This window comes from Marmota flaviventris, chromosome 2, assembly GCF_047511675.1.
Source record: "Marmota flaviventris isolate mMarFla1 chromosome 2, mMarFla1.hap1, whole genome shotgun sequence".
NCBI lineage: Eukaryota > Metazoa > Chordata > Mammalia > Rodentia > Sciuridae > Marmota > Marmota flaviventris.
In genome coordinates this window covers 31,430,380-31,449,599 of record NC_092499.1, presented here as the reverse complement: position 1 = coordinate 31,449,599, position 19,220 = coordinate 31,430,380, and the positions used below count along the sequence as shown (strand labels likewise).

At 36.2% G+C, this 19,220-nt stretch overlaps 1 protein-coding gene and 1 pseudogene across 8 annotated transcripts in view; one reads left to right on the top strand and one right to left on the bottom strand.

Annotated features, from left to right (window-relative positions):
• The window catches only part of Sipa1l1 (signal induced proliferation associated 1 like 1), a 364,872-nt gene that overhangs the window by 151,104 nt on the left and 194,548 nt on the right, over nt 1-19,220 (top strand). The window contains exon 4 of one of the 8 annotated variants that reach the window (XM_071607702.1): nt 5,993-6,040. The exons of the other annotated variants lie outside the window; for them this stretch is intronic. The gene's annotated coding sequence lies outside the window, so the exon portion shown is untranslated. The remainder of the gene's footprint in view (nt 1-5,992; nt 6,041-19,220) is intronic. 8 annotated transcript variants of the gene reach the window in all.
• LOC139704602 (regulator of microtubule dynamics protein 1-like) lies at nt 1,677-4,821 on the bottom strand (annotated as a pseudogene).

The window sequence follows — 19,220 nt, the reverse complement described above, 5'->3', positions numbered from 1 at the left end:
TAATGTAAGTGTTTAACATTATGTCTTTTGGTATTTTCAGCAATACAGAATTAAATACTATTTTGTGACCCCACTGTTTCTGTAATTTTTTTTTTTAAAATATCAAAACAAGTATCTTTTCAAAAAAGAAAATATGGGATTCTTCTGTGCATTTTGTTTATGAAAGGATATATTGTCCACATTAGTATAGTAATTGATGTGCTTCCTGCAGGAGGCTATTGTGAATATTTTTGTATTATACAAGTAATCATTGGGACATCTCCAAGATTATCACACTGTGCTAACTAGCATAGAAATATCATACAGTAACATTGTTTGAAATATTTGTGGAGGCATTTATAATTTTTTGTACACTTATTTAAACAAGACAATACTTGTTATAGTCATTTTATCATAATTTTATCGCTAAATCTATAAATAAAGAATTTTCACTAGGTATAGTGGCACCTTCCTGTAATCCTCTCTGCTCATGAGGCTGAGGCAGGAGGACCACAAATTTGAGGCCAGCCTGAGCAACTTAGTGAGACTCTGTCTCAAAATACATGAAAGGATTGGAAATGTGATTTAGTGGTAGAATACTTGCCTTACATAACACGAGGACATGGGTTTAATCTTCAGCACTAAAAAAATAAATAAATAAAATAAAATTCCTTAAAAAGATGGTCTTGAGTATTAGCTATCTAATAGTGTACATGTATAGTACATTTTTAATTAATAGTTCAGTAGGAATGATGGCAACTATTTCTAATAATGAAAAATTTGCTTATTTAAATTAGTGTGGTTAAAATTTATAATCTTTCAAATTTTTCTAAAGTTCTTTTGGTGGCTGGGTGTTTAAATAATGAATCAGTCTGCATGCACGCGCACACACACTCAGACACACACACACAAACGTGAGTAACAGTTATTTAATGTTAGATGGACATACAGAATTCACTACTTTTTGTGTTTGAAAACCTACAAGGTAAACAACACATATGCACAGTTTACTTACTACATTATAATTCTCAATTTTTTTGAGGGGGGATTCATGTACACACAGTCTCAAATTTATATAAATGGCATTGAAGAAGCTCATTTTACAAAAATTAAGGTTTTTTCCAGTGGTAACTCTCCACTGTCATTTAAGTAGCATTGTCTTCTCCATTTAAAACATCTTAATTTCCATTTCACCCTTAAATATTATATGCCTTTCAACTCATTAGGGATTAAAATGTGGACTTTATTCAGTGACAAATTCAGTTGCTTGTAAGACCGCATATTTAAAAAAGGAAGCCACTCCATTTTCAGTCCTTTTCTGATGAAAGTTCTTCCATTCAGGTTGTCTTCAAGATACGCCACTTAACTACACCAAGAGCCCTAAACATCACTTCACTTTCACTGTACTTCTCTGGAAGATCTCCGCTTCGAATCAAATCAACTTGAAAATCCATTACCCATATGCTGCTGCTTCCATTAAACTTTCTTTTCTTGATATACTCTCATCCTGATGTCATGTGACCAGTATTTAGAAATCCCATATCATTTTGCATCGTTGGTGTCCCAAGATTCACAATAATCTTTCTAAGCCATGGAAATTTATTGCTACCACTCTTACGACAATATGGCAATTATGTCTTTTACCTTGTTGTTTGTGAAGAAATCTAGAATTTAATGTATTTATTCTGTTAAAATGGTCAAGAAGTTGAAAGACCTGAGAAAAAGCCATAAAGTTATGATTAATGTGTTATCTTTATAATTAAATAAAAAGGCAAAGTTTACTGGTTATGTCATGCATTTTCTTCTCTGAAAAGGTCTCATTTTTTTTTTCACAAACCTGTAAGCAACTGAGCAGCTTCTGTCTGCATTTGTTTATCTTCCTCCATGTGTACTGAATAGTCTTGGCTTTCATTAACCAGAAAGCAGCTAGCTTTTTGTTTTTTAACTTCAAATATGTCTTTCCTAAAAGAAGCAAGTTTTTGCTGCAGAAGTTTGAATCCACCTGTTCTCCCTGTGAAAGTAGCCCAAGGCCTCCTCATAGATGGAACTAGGAGGAGGTGCAAACAGCATTTTAGCAGTTCTTTGATACCAAGGAATTTCAGCAAATGCATAGCTCCAAATACTTATCAGGTAAATTGAGATAGCATCTTTAGGTTTCATTTCAATTGCTTTCTCATAATGTTCCTTGAAATGTAGGCATTTGCAGTTTTAATCTTGATGACTTCGTAATCTCCAACATCACTAATACAGATTGCATGCTCTAGGGCTTCATACACAAGAAGCTTTTTCTCTTCTTCTGAAGTCCTGCTAAGCTGTGTCACCTGATGCCCATGCCAACTGCCACAGGAACCCTGCATCTCCACTTGCCTTATATTAGGTTAGCAACTGCTAAAGTTTTCCTCTGCCTCCACTTTCATAAAGGTAGTCTGCCTGTTCAAGGATTTCTTCAACTTTGACTGTGGCTTGAATCACAGCAACCTGAGAAATGACCAGTAAGTTTCAAAACCCAAATAAGACAAGGTTCAGAACAAAAGGCCTCTTTCGAAAGTTCCTGAGTTACCTATCACTGTGGTTTATAAGGTTTTTTAGAATCTGGCTGTGATAGGCAGCCTCTAAAATATCCTCATTAATCCTGCCTTAATCCCCTTAAAAATCATAATCTCCTAAATGTATGCTGGTTTATTGACTCTTGAGAACCACAGAATCACTGGAGGCTGTACTACTGACTGTTGCCCCAAGTCCTGGTCAGGAACTGAGTACCTGGAGCCGTATCACATCCCAAAGGGAGATAGTGCCACACTCATAAGGCCAGCATCATTCCTGCACTTCCTTGGCCTAGCCCTCGACCATACTGATAAATTTTTAACTCATTGGAAAAGGAGAGCAAAGCACTAGTTGATTTTTAGCAGTCAAAAAAACTTAGCTTTGGCTTTGTTTTTGCTGTGAAGCCTTTGTTACAGAACACTCAAGCAAAACTAAATGTGGGCTATCTTGGGGTGCAGTCCTCAGAAATTTAAACTGCCATTGTTCCCATTCATGGTGATCATCTTTTGTTCATTTCTTTTTCCCTTGAACCCCTTCTATGTGTTAGGCATGATCCTAGGCTCTGTGGACATTAGATTTCTCCAAATTGAAAACTATACTTATCTTCTTAGAGTTTATGGTTTAATGGAAGAGACATGAAATATTGATGCAAGTAAATATATACCTATAAATTGTAATAAGTACTCTGGAAGCAGTATAACCATATTTTTCAAATAGTATTAAGTATTTCATAATACTTAATTATGGTTGATTAATTGATTTTTGGTAGTTCTGGGAATTAAATGCCAGGGCCTCTGATGATTTATGGAAAAAAAAACAAAAAAACAAAAAAGCAAGAAGCTAGAGTCAGGATTTATAGGCTACATTTTCAGAAAATCATACATGAAAGCAAATTATACAGAAATAGGAGATTTTTGCCTGATATCCTTATTTGATTCAGGATGCATGCTTCAAGGCCTTAAAAGTTGGAAAGATTTGCTGGGTTATCATACAAGGGTTTTTAGACCCTCTCAAGCATTTAAGATTTTATGCTAAGTGTAATGAGAAGCTGTTGGATAACTTTAGACAAGAGTAGATTGCAAAGAGGGAGATTAATTATGTAATCATTTATTGTATTACTCTGGGACACAAAGGTGTTGGCTACTCCTTCAACCCTAATCCCACACTAGTATTACATTTGGACTTGAGTATTCTTGCCCAACGAGAATGTAGGCTTCTTAAGGGCCAGTGGTTTTGCCTTATTCACAGTTACATGCCCATGACCTTGGCCCATGACCTTGAGCAGAGCTTGACACACAGAACTCAGTAAATGTTTCTGTTTGTGTAGCTCAGTGGTAGAGTGTGTGCTTAGCATTTGTGAGGCCCTGGGTTCCAGCCGCAGCACAGGAAAAAAACCAAAACTGAAGTCCTAACTGATGTTCTGAGGAAAGATCTGTTTTCTGCTAGTCCACATCTGTCAGCATGTTCTGCCATATGTGGTCTGATGGTGTTTAAATCTGTCTCTTGGTGAAGGGACCAAGGCAGCCAGTGTTGGCATGGACTCTTTTTTGTGACAACAAGGTCTTTGTTTGGATACTTTTGGAAGTGTTGGCTACCACCAGGGCTGAAGTGCAAAAAAGTGGTATATTAGTTTATTTTTTTTGTGCTAGCAACATGATGGCATAGCTACAAAAAGGATTTGACAGGGAGGAGCAAGTATGGGTTGCTCTAAGTTTTAAGGGGCAGTGAAGCAAGAGAGAATTTAGAGACAGGGTATTGATTTTATTAGTGCAGAAGGTCTAAATTTCAATATAATTATGTTTTCCCAACACAGAAAAGATCAACTTGATGTTTTATTAGAAGAAGAAACAAGAGGTGAGTTTTGTAGGCCACATTTTCATTGTGTTCCTTTTATTTAAGATAAGTCTGTGAAAGAGCATGGCAGCTGTTTAACAGTGTGAACATCTATTGAGGCGGATGGCAGTTCTGTTCTTGGATACAGATCATGTTAAAATAAACTCTAGCTATCGGTGATCTCTCTTCTCTGGTAGTAAGCATTGTCTCAGGGCCAGCTTGTATATTAGCTCTTCTACATTCTTCTGAGTAAAGCATTTGAGGAAGCCAAGAAGTGTTGGTCCCTGTGATCAGGAATTGTGGGTCAGTGCTGAGGTGCATTTTCCCTCTGCCTCTGTTTACTTAGCTTCACTTATTTATTCCATAAAGGGGTGTGGAAGTGGCTTTCAATGTACCTGTAAAGCCTGAGATAAATTTCTTCCTTTGCTCCTTAGGGAAGTAGGTGTTGTTTTCTGAATTTATCATCCTGCAGGGGAGGGTCTGCCGTTTCTTACTTCTGTACTGTTTTCCAGTTTTCAACTCAGTTTCCGTCAAAGAAGCATGTCTATGATACCTTTCCTTTAATTCTCACTCAAAAATAGTTATTGAACAACTGCTTGGGGAGATGCCAGGTCTTGTTCTATTGCTATGTTTATGAATGATATGTTTTTTCTATTTATGTGATACTCTTAGGAATGAGTGAAATAATTAAATTCATTGACCAGGTTGATTGAGGAGACCGTCACTGTGTCTCTCCAAGGACATAGTGTTAAACAAAGAACCAAACCTAACCCCTCCACAAAAAGAGTATCACAAAGTAAGTAACTCTCACTTGAAACTATACTTAAGCTGGAAACTTGGATTATTGTTTGCTATCTAAAATGTGGAACAAAAGTTATGCATGTTGTCAGAAGTGAGACTGACAGTATAAAGTCCATATAATTGTATTCAGATAGATTAGGATAATATTAAAATGTGTCTGTATTTGGAAAATGCGGTTAGATATTCTTAGGTTGATAAATTTTAATTCAGCCAGTATTTTCTTCTGTGGGCCTTTAAATTGATGTATTCACTTCTCCCTTGTCAATTTTATGTAAGAACTTTGTACTTCTCATCATTGGTAATGTTGTGAAGGAAATCTATGTTTTATATTTGCCATACAACAAACATACCAGCTCTTGTTTTAAATGTAAGTTCTCTGACGGGATAGTGGTATTGACTGTGTGTGTGGGTATTGAGAATCTAGAACATTGGGTCTTGGAATGGGCTGTCTGTTTTTACAACCTCCTTTTCAGTCCGGATGCCTTTTTTTTCTTTTGTTTGCTTTTTGCCATATTGTATTAATTAGAACCTCCAGTAGAGCATTGAATAGAAATGTTGAGAGTGGATCCATATCCTCATCTTGTTCCTATCTTTTACCTTTGAGTGCAGTGTTAGTTGTAGGTTTTGTAGATGCCCCTTATCAGTTTGGGGAAGTTACCCTTGAGTCTTATTTACTGGGGGTTTGGTTTTTTCTTTTAAAAACATGACTGGTATTGAATTTTGTCAAGTGCTTTTTCTGAATATAGTATATGATGAAGTGACTTTTCCCCCTTTATTCTACTAATTTTTTGCATTAAATTAATATATTTTCCTATGTATCATTATCAATTTTCAGATGTTAAGCCAGACTTGCATTCCTGGGATGGATCCATTCAGTTATAGTGTATGTATAATCCTTTTTATATGTTATAAGATTTGATTTACTAATTGTGAATTTTTTAATTAAGAATTTCCTCCCCCAGTACTGGGGATTGATTGAATCCAGTGGTGCTCTACTGCTGAACTATTATCACCTTTTTAATTTTTGTTTTGAGCTTGTCTCACTGAATTGTTGTGGTCTTGAGCTTGAGACTCTCTTGCCTCAGCCTCCTTGAGTAACTGGGATTAAGCCACTATACCTGGCTTTGATTGAAAAATTTTAAGTGTGTATTGCTGAAAGGGGGGTATTGGTCTATTTGTGTGTGTGGTCACTTGTAATATCTTTGTCTGACTTTGATATTGGAATAATACTAAATTCCTAGATTGAGTTGGGAAGTATTTTCCTATTATCTGGAAGGGTCTGTGAATTATTATATTATGAATTCTATAGTGAAGCCATCTAGATCTGGGATTTTCTTTACTGAAAGACATTTTTTCTTCTTTTTCTTTTTGTTATGGGAATTGAACCACCACTAAGCTATATCCTCAGCCCACTTACTTTTTATTTTATTTTTAAAGTATTTTTTTAGTTGTAGTTGGACACAATACCTTTATTTTTATTTATTTATTTTTATGTGGTGCTGAGGATCGAACCCAGCACCTCACACGTGTAATGCAAGCACTCTACCGCTGAGCCACAACCCCAGCGCCCCCATTTACTTTTTATTTTTGAGACAGGGTCTTGCTAAGTTGCTGAGGCTGGCCTTGAATCACTGCCATTAAAGGTATGCACTACTGCTCCCTGCTTTGTGAACCAAAATGCCTGGCTGGAAAGACTTCTGATTGACAGTTTCTTTTTGTAGGTGTAGATTTTGTTTCTTCTTGGGTCAGTATTTGTTATTCATGTTTTTCTTCTAGGAATTTGTTGATTTCATCTAACTTGTCTAATTTGGTGGCTGCTGTAGTTTAAATATGATTTGTTTCTTCTGATTCCATCTTGAAGTTTAATCCCCATTATGAGGTATTAAGAGAGTGGAAGCTATGCCATTTCCAGGCAGGCCTTTGGAAGGTGATTAGGTTTAGATAAGGTCATCAAAGCGGAGCCCCTATGGTTGAATACTAGTGGTGGCTTTATAGAAGAGGGAAGAAGGCCAGGACACATAATGCCCATTCGCTCCTCTCAGGACTCTGTGAGGAAGAAGGCCATTATCAGATGTAGCCCCTCAACCTTGGACCAGAACCTTGAGCTAAAATAAACCTCTTTTCTTTATAATATACCCAAATTTGATATTGTGTTACTAGTAACAGAACATGGACTAAAATGGTGGTATATAGTTGTTGTTTTTTTTCCCCCATATTATACTTTTTTCCTGTAGGGTCAGTAGTTGATGTTCCCTCTTTTATTTTTGATTTTTATAAATGGGAATTTTGGGGATAATTATTTTTATTGGTCAATCTAAATAAAGGTTTGTCATTTATTTATTTTTTTCACAGAACTAATTTTGGTTTCAATGATTTTTTTCATTGTTGGTTTTCTGTTTTTAATTTCATTGGGTTTTGCCCTAAACTTTATTTTCTTCTACTTGCTGTAGGTTTAGTTTAGTCTTCAGTTTCTTACATAGAAACAAGTTGATATCTTTTTTATTTTCTAACAGGACCTACTGTAAAACACTCTCTACTCACTGTGTTAGCTGTATCTCATAAGTTTTGACATGCTGTACTTTTGTTTTCATTTAGGTTCAAAATATTTCTTATTTTTGCTTATGATTTTTTTTTGACATGATATGGGTGGTTCAGAAATTATTATTTAATTTCCAAGTATTTGGAGGTTTTCTCCAAATTTCTTTTATTGTATTTCAGTCCTTCTAAATTCATTGAAACTTGTTTTGTGACATTAGAAATAGTTTATCCTGGACCTTAAAAAAATGAGAATTCTTCTGCTGTTGTCAGATGAAGTGTCCTGCAGCTGTCAGTTAGGTCAGTGTGGGTAATAGTGCTTATAACCTTTCTGACTTCTTGGCTGTTGTTGTATCAGTTATTTAGAGTAGAGTGTTGAGGTCTTCAGTCACTGATGGATTGTCTCTCCTTTCACTTTGGTACACTTTTGTTTCATTTGTTTTAGAGTTTTGTTAGATTATATATGTTCATCATTATTACATCTCCTTGACAAATTGACCCTTTTTAGCATCATAAATTGTCCTCCTTTCTTTTTCTAGTGTTTTTTTTTTGTCTTAAAGTCTGTTTTGTCTAATAATAGCATCACTGATCCAGTGCAACTTCCCTTCCCCTCCCCTCCTTTTTTGTAGTGCTAGGGATAGAGCCCATGGCCTTCCATGAGCCAAGTATGCGCTTACCACTGAGCTATACCTACAGCCCCCAGCTTTTTTATGGTTACTATTTATGGTGTGTGTCTTCCCATCTTAGAGGGCTATTATGTTAGTCATGTGTCAGCTGAAGAATGTTATAGTATAACCCTTTTATATATTTGAAGTTTGACACATTTTAAATTTTTTAAAAATATTTATTTTTTAGAAGTAGTTGAACATAATACCTTTATTTTGTTTATTTATTTTTATGTGGTGCTGAGGATCGAACCCAGGGCCTTGCATGTGCTAGATGAATGCTCTACTGCTGAGCCACAATCCCAGCCCCTTTAAATTTTTTATTATATGCACAGTGATAGTTCAGTAAAAAGACAATTCTTGTGAAATTGTCATACAGTTTTAAACTATCATGCATGTGTTCAGGTCTAGGAATTAGAACACATGTAGATTCTTGTGACTTCTACCATAGTGAGGATTCAGAAGAACCCCTCACCTCTGAAAACCTCCTTTATGCTGCTGCTGTATAGTCACCTCTCTCAGCTACAGCTCTTAGCAGCCATGGAGCAGTTCCCATGGAGCAGTTCCCCATTCCCACAGTGTTTGCTCTTGAGAGTGCCCTTTAACTTAACAAAATAGAATGTCATAAATGAAGTCATTCAGTATGTAATCTTCAGAAACTGGCCTCTTCCTCTTAGCTTACCTTTGAGATTCATCCAAGTGTTTGTGTTTATCAGAAGTTCATTCCTTTTTTTTTAAGCAGGGGGAGAGAGAGAGAGTGTTTTAATATTTATTTTTTAGTTTTTGGCGGACACAACATCTTTGTTTGTATGTGGTGCTGAGGATCGAATGGGGCCGCATGCATGCCAGGCAAGCACGCTACTGCTGGAGCCACATCCCCATCCCCATCCCTAGAAGTTCATTCCTTTTTATTGCTGGATATTTCACTGTGTGGTTGTACCAATTTGTGTATATAATCACCTGTTGACGGGTACTTTGAGTTATTTTAAGTTCAGAGCAATCATCAACAAAACTGCTGTAAATATTTGTGTTTAGGTTTTCCTGTAAAAATGAGGTTTGTTTGTTTGTTTCCCTCATTGTGTTGGGGATTAAACCCAGGGCCCCAGGCATGCTCAGCAAGTGCTCTACCACTGAGATATACCCCTCAGCCCTTTAAGTTTTCCTTTCTCTAGAATAGATAACTTGGGTATGTGATTTTGAGTCAAAGGGTAAGTATTTTATAGAAAACTGCCAAGGCATTTTTAAGAGTAATGTGTCAGCCAGGTGTAATGGTGCATGCCTGTAATCCCAGCAGCTTGGGAAGCTGAGGCAGGAGGATCCCAAGTCCAAAGCCAACCTCAGCAAAAGTGAGGTGCTAAGCAACTCAGTGAGGCCCTGTCTCAAAATAAAATACAAAATAGGGCTGGGGATGTGGCTCAGTGGTCGAGTGCCCTTGAGTTCAATTCTCCTGTATCGCCACTGCCCCCACCCTCCCACCAAAGGAGTGGTGTGTTGTCTTCTCACCAGTGATGTTTGAGAGCTCTAGCTGCTTCCCATACTTGCTTCCTCTTGGTATTGCTAGTATTTATTCTTAATTTAACAATTCTAATAGATTTATAGCAGTTTCTTTTTATGGCTTTAATTTGCATTTATCCAGTGGCTTATAATTTTAAATATTTTTCATGTATTTTTTATCCTTTTGTCCTCTTGGGTAAAGTGTCCTCTTTAAGCTTTAAATTTTCTGTGTTAATTATTCCTGAGAAAAATTACTTTAAGTACACTGAACATAATCTTTTCCTGATAGCAGAGGTCATAGCATACACTATAATTGTTATATGGGCTTGGAATTACAGGGAAGCTTTCAAGGACTGTTTGGTATTGTGAGGCTGTGTTGGGCTTTCTCTGGCATTGTTCTGCTGATGGCGTGCCTGATTCTGGCTGCCATCCCACTTCCCATTCCGTTTCTGGTTTACAGCTTTTATGAATAAGCCTGTTAGAACTGTTTGAAAAAGAAGAGTGGAGAGCTTCTCACTAAATGCCCCAAGAGCTCTTTTCTAAAGTACTTCAGTTCTCTAATATCTGTTTTAGTGCTTCTCAAACTGGGGTCATGGAGTTTATATGAGGGGTCTGTGGTTGTGCATCTTAGAGGTACCATGCATTTTCTGTGGGCTGAGTAAACAATATGCCTTGTAGTATGTGCTCAATATTTTTCAAAAGTATGAGGGTGCTGTTGAGCAACTCTGAATTTTTGTAGGTTTTTCTTGATGTGATTTGTCCTTTAGCTTTTTTGCTTCTTTCCTTTTTTTCAGCCTTGACATGGTCATTAGAATTTGTCAGATGGAATGTTCCTGATAAGCAAGGAATTGAGAACACCAGGGAGGGTATTGTAGATTGTGCTGCTTCACCATAGGTTAGCAAATGATTTTTATAAGGCTTAGGTTAGTTTTTGATGATGGTATATTTTTGTTGAAAAGTCTTTTGTGAAAGTTGGAATACTTTCAATCTCTTCAAATTCTTCAAGTGAGAAGGCCTGTATGAATAATTATTAGCATTAACCTAAAAGGTGAAAAGAAAAAGTATATTCTTCAAGTCATGAGTGCATGTAAGAAATGTTTAATTCATGGGTCATGGAACTCATTGTTTCCCATGCTCATCATCTCATTGTGTTTGTGTTTTTTTCTGTGTTTGTGTGTGTGTTTGGTACTAGGTATTGAATCCAAGATGGCCAGCATCTGATTGGGGGATTCCTTCTGCCCAGAGGAATCCAAGCCACCCTAAATAGCCACCCTAAATCTTAATATCTCAAATAATTAACAAGTAATAACACACAAACACTCATAAATATATTTACAAAAGCAAAGCCCCTAATAGATCTAGTCCACATGGGTTCTTGAACTAGACAAAGATAAAATAGCTTTGGTTTATTTAAGGGGGTGCATCAAAGGTTTTCAGGGCATAGTCTTGCTTTGTGATGTCTTGTAGCAGATTGATTGACATCTTGGCAGGTCACACCCATCTCAGGTATTTTGTGGGATCTTAGAGCTTGAGGGGGAAGTTCACCAGCATCAGGTGGTCAATCCCTTTGGGGGATGCCCCAGGGAGTTCCCAGAGTTAGACTTATCCCTTCAGGAGGCTACTGTGCACAACATAGTCCACAAGCCGGGTCTAAGGGCTGGGTGGCAAAAGGCCTGAGACCTAGGCTTAAAAAAAAAAGGAAAGGAAAAAAGCTTTATTTTGAGATAAGGTCTCACTAAGTAAGTTGCCCAGGTGGGCCTTGAACTTGTGATACTCATGCCTCAGCCTTCCAAGTAAGTAGCTGGAATTAGAGGCATGTGCCACTGCACCTGGCCATTTTGATAGATTTATTAGAAATAAAACTTGATTAATAGAAGATTATAAAAATAGAAAAAGAGACTATTTTTATGTATGTAAATTATAAGCACAACTTCTACTTAGTGTTATTGATCAGATTCACTTAATATTTAAAGGACTTTCCTGCTTTGCCTGCCTCATACTGTCAAACAAGTTCTTGTTTGAAGAATATGTAATTATATCATAGTACGCTAATTTGCTATGCAAATACCATCTCTTAAATTATCAGTCTAACAGCTTTATTTTCCTCAGTTATTTTTGGTTCTCATTTCAGGATGTGAAATAGGATAGCAGTTCCTTCTATGTTAATAGAAATTATTTAAATACAAAATAAAATATAAAAAAGATTATTGATATACTAAATTATTTTAACCTTAATTTTATTTATGATTTATTTAGATTTGTTATTTGTTTCTGGGATCCTTTTTGTCCCATTTATTTAAAATTTCAGATTTCTTCTTGATGGTTTGTTAAAAATGAAAACCTGTCAATATATTAAAAAAATGTACAGAGATCTAAAATAAATTGCTGTTCAGGTCTTGGTAGAAGTAATCCTTTAGCCTAGAGAGAATATTTTTCATTTATAGTAGTGTAGATGTGGCTGTGGTTCTTTGTACTTCTTAGTTATATGATTTTTTTTTTTTTTGAGAAAGAGAGAGAGAGAATTTTTTAATATTTATTTTTTTAGTTTTCGGTAGACACAACTCTTCACTTTATTTTTATGTGGTGCTGAGTGTCGAGCCCAGCGCCCCGCGCATGCCAGGCGAGTGCACTACTGCTTGAGCCACATCCCCAGCTCCATGTTATATGATTTTTAATATCCTTGTGTTCTCATAGGACTCCTCTAGCATATTCTACTGCATGTTAATGTTCTTTATATTTCATTCCACAGTGTCATTTCTTGAAGGCAGGAATCATTTCTTTATTTCTCCTATCATAATACATTCCCTGTATTAAATAGCCAGATTGATTGCCTCCATGTTTTGTAGAAGACTTAAGTGTTAAGATCCCAGAAGTTCTGACTTGTTACATATTCCCCTTTCCTCTGATATAGGATGAAGGTGAAATTTCTTGAAAAATATAACATTGTGTCTTGGTTGATGATCTTGAAATTTTGTAGCTATCTCTGACATCCTTTGAAAAAATGTGCTCTAATGTACGTCAGAATGATGAATTTTGTCCAATTTTAACTGCTGATGGTATGGCTAATATTATTCAAAAATTGGAAGATATAATCAGTAGAATAGAGGAAAGGGACCAAGAGGAGGGAAGAGGGAAGGGAAAGGGGAAGCACTGGAGAATGATATTGGCTAAATTATGTAGTTATGATGTATGAATTTATGAATATGTAACATCTAATCCTGCCATTATGTACAACTACAATGCAACATAAAAATATGGAAAAGTAAATAAAAATTGGAAGATCTGGAATTGGGACATTTATTAGTGTAGCTCATTTTATCCTAAGAATGACATTATATGAAATTAAAATTAAAAAGTATCAACTAGATGGGCATGATGAAATTTTCTGGTAGGGGTACCTATTGGGGTTTGATGCTAAACCTGGTTGTATTATTAGAGTCACTTTTAAGTGTTTTATGAGTAATTTGTTGGCCTATTCTTCCAAGTTGATTATGCTGAAAAATGTTTTAAGATGCTGATTATATTGACTATCTTATATATTTTCAATTGTATAGGCAGGTATATAATAAATTTATTGGATGACACATTGGGTTTTCTTATTTATAAACATTTAAAAAGTTGTAGTTTATATTTCAGTTTGGAGAAGCTAATTATAGTTATGGTAGTTGCCAAAGGTGCTCGATGCTGTAAGTTTCAAATACTTTTCTTTTTATTGAGGTCAAAACCCCAATGATATCGTCCTTGAATTGAATTTAGGATGTCTTTAATTATAAAACACACCAATATTTTATGTATCATTAAGAATAAAAATGCAGCCCTCTAGGATTAGTGGGATGCCACTGATTATAAGATACATATTGATTTCACTCAGGTTAAGATGAAGAAAAAGGAAAATTTTAGAGCCGTACAAAATAGGGTTGCTGCCTTGGCATAGTTAATTTATTTAGAGTATAACTTGGGACCTCTAGCTTTTCTGGAAATAACATATGAGAGGCATTCATTTGAACTCTGGCTTAATATTTGCTAAAATACTGTTGGATACATTTTCTAATCAATGTCTTACCTTTTTTTTACCCTCTCCCATGAGACAGGTCTCGCTTTGTTGCCCAGGCTGATCTCGAGCTCCTGAGCTCAAGTGATCTTCCTGCCTCATTCTCTGCAGTAACTGAGACCATAGGCATATGCCACTGTGCCTGGCTAGTGTGACTTACTTTAAGAAGATATAAAAATGTTCAAGGAATTATCATTTTTGTAGATGAATTTGAGTGCTTTTTGAGGGCTGACCAAAGAAAATGGTTGTGAGGGGGAACCAGACTGTGCTCCATATAATTGGAGTCTTTGTCCTGTGTGGCCTTCACAAGCAGTTTCATAATGTTCCTTCTCTTTTTATGAATCATTCACCCTCCTGGTTTATTGTCTTAAAAACCCTTTTCTCACGGCTGGAGATGTAGCTCAGCTTCAGAGCGCTTGCCTAGTGTCCCTAAAGTCCTGGGTTCTATCCCAGTAAGGACACCAAAACCAGAAAATGATTTTCTCATTCTTGATTCTGTCCCAAACTACTGGTTGTCTCTCTTTCCTTCTCCAAGTACCACCTGTTTCTTCTTTCTGAGCATTGCCTGGGTCACTTGGAGACATTTCCTCATCTTAGTTATTTATTAATCAGTTCTCTGTGTGAAATTTGTGTCCCTAACATTCTGCAGAGGCTGCTCTCTCCTAGGAACTTAGTAGCTTTCTAAGTTCCTCATTTGTTAAAACTCCCATCTTTACTGTTCTCTAACATTTGACTCTGTAGCTTTCTCTGTCCCCATCCGTGTCACTGTGGCTATAGAACTTTCTTCTGTAAATTTCTTTTCTTTTAAAAATTTTTTGAAAATTTATTCTACTTAGTTTTCATTACAGCAGATGTATTTCAACTCATTATACACAAGTGGAGCAGAACTTCTCTTTTTTCTGGCTGTGCACCAGAGTCATGCTGTTCGTGCAATCATACATGTAATGTACATAGGGTAATAATGTCCATCTCATTCCACCATCCTTTCCACCCTTACACTCTCTCCCCTCCTCTTACTCCCTTCTGCCCAACCCAAGGTTTCTCCATTCTTCCCTGGTACGCCTCTCCCCTTGACATTATGGATCAGCATCCACATATCAGAGAAAACATTTGGCTTTTCTTTTTTTGTCTCTTTGCCAATCTTGCAATCCTGTGATAGCCATATTTTCCCCAATTTCATCTATTCTGTAATTAAAAGTATTAAAAGATGAAAATAATGCTTTATAAATCTTGTCAATTCCAGTATAATAATTACTTCCACATTTTGAGTATTTGCAGTCTTAATTGACCATACCACTTTTAATTTTATAACTAGTTGTAAACTTGATGTTTTTCTTATTTTCCACTTTGACTTGTTATCAACTCTTTTTCCAGGTCTGCGTAGTCTTTATTATTGTCCTATTAAACAACAATAAGCTATAGGTTATAGTTTTGATGCACTATGATTTTATATAAAATTTATCTTTTATAATTGACTTGTTTACAGATTCTTTATCTGTTTTTAAGACATTTTTAGTGCATCTTTTCAATTTAACCGTTTGCTTCTGTTGCATTATTTACACAAGATGCAGTTCTAGGAGTGCCATTGGTCTGTTGTCCACGGGTTATGAGCACTTTGGTAAGCATTACTGGCTTTTAAATTGCTATCCAAGTTTACAGGGCCAGACACAATTTTAATTCAGGCTTACTTCTGTTAAGTGTACAAAATACTTTATTTTTGATATAATTTAATAATTCTAAAATAATGGCAACTTCATGTTTGCTTTAATGTTCTTTTTTGTTTGTTTGTTTTTTTAATCTAAGAGAGTGTTTTCTCATAGGGTTAGTGTTGAATTTGTATTTCCTTATGAATTCTGTCCCTGTTCTATACCCATTTGTATTTCTAGTACAAAAGCCCTAACAGAGAAATCTACTTTAGATTATATAATTTCTAAATTATCTTCTTTTAAAACCAAATGTGCAGAGATACTCCCACTTATTCACAGTCTGATGGCATTTGCCAGTGTGATGGCTTAATTCTTGTAAAATTTCTACTCCTACATGAACTCTCTTCCACTCTTCATTACGTAGAGTTGAAGGAAAACCTAGTAAATTTTTCTTTGTTTTTGTTGTTAATGACAGCGCAAGTCACTCTGATACATATAATAATTTGAGGAAATTTTTCTTTTCAAATTGTACCTAATATTATTCCTGCCTTTGATTTTCATTTGAAAATGTTTTTAACATGGAAGATAAAACTTAAGTAATTTAGATGTCATACGATAATTCTGATCAATGAAAAATGACTTTCAGGACCCTGGTATAACATTTATGTTGACAGTAATTAAGAGACACATCTTTCTGTGTTAACTAACCCTAACCAATTGGTGTGTAACACAGTTTCATGGGTAGTTTATATTTGAATTTTGTTGTTATTAAACAAATAAATTACAATGACGTGCAGTCCCTTTCTATAGCATGGATCTAATAATTGATTAATTTTTATCATAAACTGACTTTGCTCATTTTGAAATCATTATTGAACATCTCACTCCTTCAACTTCCTTTCACTTCCTATAGACTCTCACTCTCTTCTCTACTCGAATTGTGGGTATTCCCTAAAGTTCCTTCCATACTTGCCATCTACTTTTTACGTATTCTTTTTGGCGAGCTCAGTCTTCTTTCACTTTAAGTTATACCGGACCTTCCTTAGGCTACAACTCAGCACTCCCTAGCCCTCCTTAGCTTTCTCTTAACAGCCAAAGGTCTTGATTTTCAACTCCCTCTAGGGTGTGTGGTTTTACTGCAAATTCAGGAACTCAAGAGTCTTCTGGGGCCTTGCCAACAATGTTGATGAGCAAAAACAGGCCTTTGGGTAAAAAAAGAGGACTTTTTTTTTTAACTGTAAAAAAATGACAGGGTAAGTGGGATGATAAATGGAAGCCGGCATAAGCCCAGGGTCAGGAGGACAGTCTTGGTGATGTTAGAGGCGGGAGAGTGCAGGCCTTTTGCTCTAGTCACCATTGCTGCCATATTGGGAGTGCTAACCTCCCAATTTTCATATCCCTTGGGTTCTCAGTAGAAGCTGGGATTCTGATTTGCATCTTACATCCCTGATTTTAAAAGTTGATTGAATTTTTATATAATACTTGTGGGCTAAAGACAGTGTGCTGTGGGGCAAGATTGGTTTATAGGCTCTTCTTGTCATGACAGCGCTTCACATTCATCATGTCATCTACCATTCCCTTCTCTCCCATTACTCTGCTTTGTTTCTTTCTTCATATTCCTTCATGTAATAGTAGAACCATTCATCTGTTTATTTTAACTAGGAACTTCCAAATCCTCATTGATACCTCCTTACTTCATTACTTTTTTATTTTGGAGAGAGATCTGGGTCAAGGGAAAGGATTCTTATGATTTAAAGGAGATTTGTACATGTCTATAGACAGAAGAGAAGATGCCAAAGAGGGGATCCTAGAGAATGGAGAGGGAGAGGAGGAGAGGAAATAAAATGGATGGAACATGGCAGGGTCATTATTGGGTTTGGTAACTGGGGTATAGAATCCAGCTGCAGACTTCCATGATCTGATGCTGATCTACCCTTACTTTTTTATTTTCCAGAATTATGTTTTGATTTGAAGTAGTTATTTTTATTTCTTATGAATGTCATATTTCCTTGAGTTTCTTGGGGAAATTGATTATGCTTTTGATAACATGGTAATTATTTTCCCATATTAACTCTTTTTCCTTAGGTATTCTTGAGTTTGATATTTTGTTTCCATTTGCTGATTTTCTTAGAATGCTAGTAATTATTTATCATAGATTTATTTGTAGTAAATGGTAGGTTCAATTTGTTGTAGAGACTCGAGTGGTAGCACCTATCATTACAAGAAACCATGATGGTTGGATAGGGTGGATTTTCCTGTAAGATGCATGGGTTCATTACTGAGTACAGGTACACTCTAAATTTACTCTTAGAATTTCTGGAACATTGTCTAGCTTTTCTAGTACCAAGGATCACTGTGACCTTCAACCTTCACTGGGGTTGATGCCACCTATAACCTCTCAGAGTGGGCACTAAGGTAGGTGTCTTGCTATTTAATTTCCTGGCTCATCCATCATTCAAGGCTACTTCTTCCAGAATCTGCTGACCCTGTTTTTTTTTTTTTTTTAAAGGTTAGGCTAGGAAAATTTATTTGAAGATCCATCTTCTTATACATATTAAGCTTGTCTTCAGTTTTTCAGTGTGCTTTCAGAATTTTATTACAGGACTTCCAAGATAATTCAGCTCTTAGGAAGGACAAGTATCCTTTTTTTGTTAATAAGATAATGATAGTTGAAAGACTCTATCCAGCTTCAAGATGGGTACCAGTTGCTAAGGGAATGAACCATGTGCTTAGAAGTCTAGAACTTTTTTTCCCTACCTCCAGAGTAGGGATTGTTAATCATCTGTGGCCAGTGATTTAATCATACATGCTTATGGGACAAAGCCTCCATCCTCCATTTAAAAAAAAAAAAAAAGAAAATCCCTAAAAGATAGGGTTTAGTGAACTTCTGAGCTGATGAACACTTAGAGGTTCTGGGAGGGTGGTATGCCTGAAGAGAGCATCCCTGCCACTTCATACCTCACCCTGTGCATCTCTCCCATTTGTCTGTTCCTTAATTATATCCTTTCAGTAGAACAGTTAAGTAAGTAGCTTCTTGAGTTCTCTATACCATTTTTAAAAAATTACTGAATCTGAAGAGGGAGGTCATAGGACCCTCCGGTTTATAGCCTCTCCATCAGAAGTAGAGAGGCCTGTCTTCACAGTTGGCATCTGAAGAGGGATCAGTCTTGGGACCACAGCCTTAATTTGTGGGATCTTAAGCTAACTCCAGGTAGACAATGAGCGTTAAATTGAATTGCAGGATGGATGCCAGGTAGTTGATATCTGCCAAGAACTGGTGAATTGATTGGAATGGGAATAACTCCTGCAACATATGATGTTAGTGTTCATTGGTGGGAGAAACAGCGTTTCTTTTTTTAGCTATTCTAGTAGTTAAGGTTTAGGGGTTGTGTGTGTGTGTGTGTAATACATACAGTTATGTGTAGAAGAGATTGAGATTGATTTGATTTCAAAGAAAAAATTGGCTCAGGCATTCAAAGCTGGCAAGTCAGAAATCTGTAGGGCAGCCTGGTAAGTTGGAAGCTCAGGCAGTTGACAGGACAGACTTAAGTGGAATTCTTTCAGGAGACCCTTTTGTTTTGCTCATTAGGCCTTTCAACTGATTGGATGAGTGCCACCCACATCACTGGGGATAATTATTATTTAATATCAAAATACAAAATACTTGCACAG